This window comes from Lolium perenne, chromosome 2, assembly GCF_019359855.2.
Source record: "Lolium perenne isolate Kyuss_39 chromosome 2, Kyuss_2.0, whole genome shotgun sequence".
Taxonomy (NCBI): Eukaryota; Viridiplantae; Streptophyta; class Magnoliopsida; order Poales; family Poaceae; genus Lolium; species Lolium perenne.
This window is the reverse complement of record NC_067245.2, coordinates 182077503-182084154: the sequence shown is the minus strand read 5'-3', so window position 1 is coordinate 182084154 and position 6652 is coordinate 182077503. Positions and strand designations below refer to the sequence as shown.

General features: G+C 43.2%; 1 long non-coding RNA gene across 1 annotated transcript; it reads left to right on the top strand.

Moving 5' to 3' along the window:
* Positions 1-900: 900 nt before the first annotated feature.
* Positions 901-2293, top strand: LOC127294550 (uncharacterized). Its single transcript, XR_007846743.2, has 3 exons — positions 901-1673; positions 1789-2060; positions 2175-2293. It is a non-coding gene; the product is annotated as an uncharacterized lncRNA (long non-coding RNA).
* The last annotated feature ends 4359 nt before the right edge of the window (positions 2294-6652 follow it).

Sequence of the window (6652 nt, the reverse complement as noted above, 5' to 3'; positions counted from 1 at the left end):
GCCTTCACGGATCCGGCCTACCTCGCAGGTCGGTTGGGATCCGGCTTCCTGTTCCTGGGCTGGACTTCATCCTTCAGGATCTACAGCAACTGGGCCGCCCGATGGGCCACATGCCACATCACCATCTGTGGGCCACCCGAGCTTGCCGGATCTAGACCATGCCGTTGATATACCCATAAAGTATACCCACAACACATGGATTAGCAGTTGTTCTGGTCATCTAAAGGTATAAACGATGCCCCCCATAGGGGGCCTCACAGCGAATGAAGCATATGAACCATCGGATCTTTACAGTGCCTGGTCAAAACTCGATCTCAGCCGTCCGTTAGTGCAGTGCCTCCTGCTAGCGAAAGCCATGCGATGGCCGTTATCTACCCGCGTCTCGCTGCGTTAGGGTCCTACGATCGACCGGGTCCGCACGTCAGCCTCTGTGGGTTGTTTCTAGGCCGCGCTCGTCTCGCACTACCCGTTGGCCTGCCAATCCCCCCGAGGGCTGCCTCTCCCAATCCCGTCGCTGTCTCCTCCCCCAATCGACCGTGCCCGTAGGAACCCTAGCCTATCCCCATAAGCCGCCGCCTACCTCCGCAAATCCATGGCCTATCTCGTCCTCTCCCTAATCCCTGCTCCCCATTCACCACCTCTTTGTGCTGCCAAGGATAGGGATAGAGGGGAGGCAGCCACGAGCTGGATGTGGTCGCGCGGAGGCGCGCGAGCACCGGTGCTGGTCACGCGGTCGAGAGGAGGAAGCAGGGGAGGACGGCACGAGACGAGGGGGCTGCCGAGCACGACGACGAGGCTCGCGGGGAGGGCGCCCCCAGCACCCTGCTCGAGCTTCGCCCTCAGGCGGCGATGGCGGACAGCGACGGCGATGGTGCGGCCCACGAAGGCGCGCGGGGCGCGCAGGGCGCCGGCAGCGCCTCGAGCTTCCGGCGTGCATCCCTGGGCACGGGAGTAGGAGGCGCCATCATCCTGGATGTCGAGCTGGCGCCGACGCGCGGATCTCAGCGGCGCGGGATCCGGTGGGTGCCAGCCACGAGCACATCAACTTCAGGTGAGCTGCTGCTGATTCTCCCTTCTCCTACCCTATGATTTATCTGGTCTTGATTTGGCTCCTCCCTTCCCTCTTCCACTCCCCATGATTTTTCGTTCTTGTTTCTGTAGAAGTTCCTGTATCTATGCATATAGGGTGTTTGAGGAAAATCCAAGCAGTGTACATGTACAACTTAATTCCTTATTATGTATGTTGCCTAATAATCCACCAAAAATTGCCTGCAATCAAAGATGACTTGCCCATATAATATTTGCATTTCTCAATTTTGTGACTTTCATTTGAAAGCTATCACTAACGAGATGTTTGAGTACATGTCTAGGAAAGTAACATGTGTTAGATTGCTTGAGACACCCATCACATAGTATTTCTCAGATTGGAAGCTCATATACAGGTCTCTTGGTTATTTGAGAAAATGAGAAGTATTAGATGATTTCAGTATCGTGCTTACCTATCAAGAGTAGGGCCGTTCTGCTGATCAAGAGCACAGCCAGCGGGGCATTTAGGATACTAGAAAATTATCTCCAGGTATATTTCCGAAGTTCGTGGTAGTCGGCCAGGTCCTACCAGCACCTGGGAACAAAGCATCGACGGCGGTAACCTCGCTAGCTCCACACTGTCCTAGGTATACTTAATAAAACCTGAACTTTCATTTTTTTCCTTTTTCAGCAACTCTCTGGACATCGTCTATTATGCTTTGCCAAATTTAATCTCAAAATCTTCTTATTTTGTTTGTGCAGAATTTTGGGTGGAAGAAGCATGAGTTTGTCCGAGCTTGATGTCATATCGTTATTTGGTATGTCCCTTCGTAGGCCACCTCACTCATTTGCTGGTTTGCTCCTGCACTCCGTCTCACATCTCCTCTCCTCGGTGCTCAACCCGAGGAGTGCGGGATGCTGTTGTGCGCCCCCATTCCTTGCTCTGTCTGATGTACAAGCTATGGCGGATCTCGCGGATGACCGCAACCTGAAAGCTGCAAGTTTCGATCATGGTTGAGATGAGTTTCTAATCGGTTGGCTTTCTCGGTTTAACCAGTCGATTTTGTCATGTTTTGCGTCCCATCAAGGGCGCATCCTACTCCATGCATATGTTTGATGTTTGACCATGCCATGTTTTTTTTCTGCAGGAGCCATCACATTCCATCAAGGTCGCACCGTTCGCCTTGAATCTGTTTGATGTTTGACATGCCATCTTATTGATGTAGGGGTCGTTATGTCCATGATCACCGGGAGAGCCATCTCCCTGGTTGCTCAAAGCGACCAGCGGATGTTAGACACACTTGTCTGGGTTGGATCTAACAAGGAGGTGCCAACTCTCTCAGCACGTCTTTCTAACTCTAATATTTGGTTTGTGCATTTCATATATAGGTGGATTAGTATTTGGAATTGATATAATCCATAGGCATATTTCTTATACAATTGAAAATGCAGAGTAGGGGCTGAGATGTACACTATATATGTTTATACCCATTTGGTTGTAAAGGTACAGTCAAGATGAACAATTCAATATTTTACTATTTGGTAATGTAAATTATGAACCATGTCGCACCATTTTTTTCATAGCAGCAATGTTTCTCAGTATATATTGGAAAACTGTGTTTGAACAGGTCAATTGCAAAGAACACATGAGACTTACATCCGATATAGAACATAATTGGTAAAATATTTTGAGACCATGGTTAGATCAATTGATTCTTTGTACTTGGGTTTGCATCTTCTCCCTTCTGTCTCATGTGTTACGAATTGTTAAAACTTATTCTAGATTTATTATGGTTGTGGTTGCTGCTCTAAGCTATACTCTTGTGTGTTGTTTTTTTACTACCTCCTTCCTTTCTGTAGTGGTTCATGGGTAAGAGACCAGGGGTACGATCCTACAGCGGCAGCTCTCCACGGTGGTGGCGAGGAATCAGTTGATAGGATGTTGGGCAAGATCGAATTTCCCAACCTACATGAACATCTTATCCTTTTAAAGGTCAATAGAGATGTTTTTTATTCTTCATTTGTTCTTACTTATTAAGTATCTAAATTTATTATTTGAATGAGTTTGTGGTGTCTGCTAATTATTTAATTCATAAGTTAGTCAAGAATTAAGCTCATGGACTACCAACTGTTCCATGGAGAAATTAACTTCTGCATAACAACTTCTTGTGTTCATACATACAGTCCTACATGGTTGGCCTTGAGGATTTGCTAAATATGGGCAATGATTATTGTAGCTAATAAGACGAATGTTTCAGTTGCCATTAGCAATTGGGGTATAGCCATATTTTGGAGAGGACATTTTAAATAAGCTCCGATTTATTCCGAAGTCAGTTTACACAATTTCTGATGCAATATTTTTTGTGCATCCATTCTCTCTGTTAATTTACTTATTTCATGGTTTTGAATGCAGAGGTTTATTTGGTAGTGCCAAATTCCAATTGCTATGTGATTTGAACCCGCATTGCTCTATAAAACTTGTTATATTGACTATTGGATGGTATCATTAATCTACTGCAGTACACTGCCAAATTTATATCTATTACCTGCAAATTATTTGCTTTACTTTCCTGGTCAATTACATATTTTGTTACGGGCCCGCCCTTCCTATGTGTCCCTATTGTTTCTTATTTGTTTGGCTTTGTTTGCTAGCAGAACTGTTTTATTGCAATTATTCTTTTGAGTGGTAGTATTTTATATATCCAAATGTGAGCCTCATCCAGCCAAACGATTCATGCAACCTTCTGCTTGGATATGGTGGCATGGTTCAGAGATGATATTCATTTTGTTTTCTTCTCTTAGTTTCAGGACTTATAGTCATTCGTGGCTTGGATTCAACTAATATGTGAGTTATTCTCTTTTCCAGTTTCTCTCTGAATCTACAAATCTGTGTGATAGTTGATGCAGTTCATTCCCTTGAAAATATCATCTGGTTATCAAGAAGGCCACCATAGTTGATGTCAGTGGTGACTGGGGACATGCTACTTTAGCGAGAGGTTGATCTTTTTTCCTTTGCATGAATGACTTCAAGTGGCCGTGTTTTGTCTCAGCATAGCTACTAATCCTTATATCATTTTAGCACACACTCCCTCCATTCCTAACTAAGATGTTTTTGGAGTTCACTTTGCTGGATCAGCTCGCAGTGAGCATGCGTGTCAGACCTTGGCTTGAGCAGAGATGAGCAGCATGTTCTAAATAATGTGTGTCAGACCGCCGCTCGCACCGCCGTGGCGCGCCGTGATGTCGCCGGAAGGATCCGCCGGTCGAGCTCCGTCTGTCCTGCACGTTTCTACGCCCGTGAGCTTCTCCTCCACGATCCCCACTTGCTCCTGCTGCTTCGTAAATGATCTTACCGAAGGTACATATTCTGTATCCCAAGCTGCTCATCCATGACTCATGTTGCAGCAGTTGCTCACTCATTCTCCTTGCTAATTCATCTCTCCATTCCATCCCAACACAGCGACATCATCAAATCTCGTCTCAACAAAGGAGCCATAAGACGTAGAAATAAGAGCATTCATGGTGGGAATATATACAGCTCAAATATGTGGGGAATTGGGCGCTAATCGTGAAAGTGCCTCTTCTTTCATCTTTGTGTGCTCTTCTTTTGTAGGTATGAACTAATCTCCTTAATCACCGTATCCACCTCACCCGAATGGAACAAGGAGAAGCTTGCTGCCTTTTCTTTTTGGTAAAAAATTCCCCTACTCTATGCTTTTGCATTGTATTTTTACATAAATAGTATCCATTGTTCAAATCAAGTGTGCATCATTGTTGATACGATCTGGGTGTAAACAACGGGTGAGAGGTTAGTTGAGGATAAATTGTTGGAGACGTATAGTGCAAAATATAAACATAGCTTGAGCCCAAATAAGAATGGTCTAGAAATGTTGTATATATGTTGTTAGTTCATTGCGATGGCAGAGTGTGATATTATAAATGCTATTTTCAAAAGTTCTAGATTGGGTTCTCTAAATGGGTGACTTGTTTTTTGTTGGACCAATTCTTTAGTGAACACTAATGTATATTCCTTTAATATTCGTTCAAAGAAGTGGCATGACATATGTTGCAGATTGTAGAGGATCTTGATTGAAACGTTAGTTTTCTATCTTGATAGGTACATCGATTTTTGTAAATCATGCTGCTCGATTCATGGCCCCCTCCTAGCAAGAATTCAGAGATAGGGCCAAAGTGACAATCAGGTGAGATGATGCACTTTTTCATCTGTTAGGATCACACACTGATTCAGTTTGTTGATGAATATTGGTTCAAAATTGACCTTTACAGTCACATGTTTTCGTTTCTCAATCAGGACTCAAGAGTTAAGCAATATGAATACTAATTATTGTTTTATATACTTTTAGATTCTTTCCATGATGCTAGAAAGAGACAAGAAAATAACAAAGAGGTACAGTTCTGAACCTGTGTTCTATTTTCTTACCATATTACCATATGATATGTCCTTTTCACTAAACATGCTGATCATGATATTGTTATCCTAACTTTATACACTCAAGTCGAATGTACTTCTGTTTTTGTGACATATGCGGAATTTTAAAACAATTTTGAGATGAAATTTGTGGTGAAATTTTGAGATAATCTAATGGATAAGTGATGGTTCATTTTATTCTCATCCACTTGCTGCATGTTCCTTTCATGACATGATATTCTCATCTGCATGGTTAGATTTGGTTTATTCTGCAGTTTGTTTGGTCACGTGCATGGTGCAACTTAGACTATTATCACAAGGCAGCTCTGTAATCGTTCTAACTCTATTCTGTTATCAGGTTATGGCATTGTAAAATTTCCTAAATGATAAGTATCTTCACTAGGCTCCAACATGTTGGCCACCCTGCCGAAAACCATGTTAGTTCTTTATAGCCTGGTTAGGTTTTGCTTGAATGTTCTTCGGATTTGCAGTTACTGTCTGAAGCATGAAATTGAGTAGAAAATTACATGTTTGACACTATGCAACATTGTGAGGTGCCTCTCTCCCTCTTTCACGAATGACTAGGAAGCTTTGGCGCGGCGGCACGCCGCGCCCGTGGTCACACATTTTTTGTCGATTGTTTGAAAAAGGCAGGCCGGAGGGAGTAATTTAATTTGATCGTACATACTCTAGATATTGTAGAAATATTGTGCTTCGCCTTAACCTTAACCTTAGTATTTTCCTAGCCGATTGTCTTGAGAAATCATATCTTTAGTTTGTTCTGCTTTCGAACTCTGTTATGCAATGAAATTTAATCTCTACTTTATATCTTCAGGTTGTATATAATATGCAGCGAGCTGTTAATGTATATACAGAGCCTAGTACATTGAGTTTTTTAGGGCTGTCCAAGGCAGTATGTGGCAGGAGTGCAAACAGAGACCGCATTTGAACACTACGTAAAGTTGACTGAATTGTTTTGATGTTGTATTATTGCTTGGTGTACAAATTATACCAGACGTGGAGAAGAGTTGTCTGCACTGTTATTCGTAGCCTTCTATCTATTGCACACCAACAGTTGTAAACAGAATTCAAGTAGCAGCAAGTCAGCTTACTGAACACTGTGGCAAGCGTTCTTCCATAATCCGTTTGACTTCTAATAACTGATTGGAAAGATCAGTTGTTGTCAGTGACTTGCAG